This window comes from Phaethon lepturus, unplaced genomic scaffold (assembly GCF_000687285.1).
Source record: "Phaethon lepturus isolate BGI_N335 unplaced genomic scaffold, ASM68728v1 scaffold26430, whole genome shotgun sequence".
NCBI lineage: Eukaryota > Metazoa > Chordata > Aves > Phaethontiformes > Phaethontidae > Phaethon > Phaethon lepturus.
Genome location: NW_010514420.1, coordinates 2,535 through 2,746, shown reverse-complemented (window position 1 = coordinate 2,746; position 212 = coordinate 2,535).

The following is a 212-nucleotide window of genomic DNA, read 5'->3' as shown; positions in this document are numbered from 1 at the left end:
GGAGCCAGGAGAGCCCCAGGAGCACACCCTGGACAAGGGGACAGCAGTGAGAGCCACCCGGGGGCTCAGCACCCCTCCTGCCACCCGCCCACTGCTCCTACAAGCACTCCTCTCTCCGGCAAGGACTGAGCCAGCCCGGCTCGTGGGGAACAAGGAAAGCACGGATCTAAAACCAAACAATGAAAAACCGAACACCAAAAAACCCTCCACTA